Genomic DNA, 973 nt, shown 5'->3' with positions numbered 1-973 from the left:
CCAGTTGCGATAGTTGATTTATCTGCCATTTAAGGGAAACAAGCAGACAAACCAAAAAACTAAAACCAAACCCCTTCACCAAAAACAACAAAGTGAAGCAGCAGTAAAGCACTCAGATGTAAAACACTCTGCTCAGAATACCTGGTTGTAAACAGTTCCTTCCATGCCCAGCTTCTTTCCTGTTCCTTTCGAGCTGCCCCTCTCCTCCCCCTTTTCACTTCCTGAGAAAGAAAAAATTGGGACTCTGACCCCAGCAAAGGGGTTCAGGCTCTGTGGAACTGCGCTCAGACTCCTTCTCATTTGTGCCACTGGTTGACATTGACTAATCAAACAAGAGACAGAAGATTCGAGTCCAAACCCATCCACTTTTCAGAGACAAAGGGGAGAGGTACACGGTGGATTAAGCAAGTCCCAGGATGGTAACGGAGCAGCCAGCAGGCTGTGGCTCTGAAGTGGGGGAACAGCAGGGTGCTTGTTCACATCTCCCAGGTGCTCCCTCGCTTTCTTTCCTGGAGCTGAGGTGCCATCTGCGGGCCTCCCGGAACACTGCACTTATAGGGCAGGGAGGAGGAGAGGGAAGAGGCGCATCTGCCAGCTTACTTTTGCCAAAAGCAGCATGCAGCTGAATAGCAGCTAATTGAAAATCTGCGTTATATGCAAGTTTTTATGGGGTTAGAGGGAAGTTGTTTTCTGACATAGACATTACAGATGCTTAATAGGTTGTTTGGATGTTCAGCTTTGCTTGAGAACATCAGCTTTGCTTTAGAATATCAGTCTGATTGCAGTACATGAACCGCTGGCTTGCTTCAGCTTTGAATCTCTCCCTTGTGAACCCAGCAGGAGCTGCCTGTGTTGTCTGGCTCCTGCTACTCTACTGCATTGAGAGCTGGATGCTGTGAAAGTAGCTAGGATCATGCCTAAAGTCCCCCGGGGTCTGTTTCTGTTCCTCTCAAAGTATGGCTATGAGTGAATG

Source organism: Columba livia, chromosome 17 (genome assembly GCF_036013475.1).
Source record: "Columba livia isolate bColLiv1 breed racing homer chromosome 17, bColLiv1.pat.W.v2, whole genome shotgun sequence".
NCBI classification, from domain to species: domain Eukaryota; kingdom Metazoa; phylum Chordata; class Aves; order Columbiformes; family Columbidae; genus Columba; species Columba livia.
Note: the sequence above shows the minus strand (reverse complement) of the source record.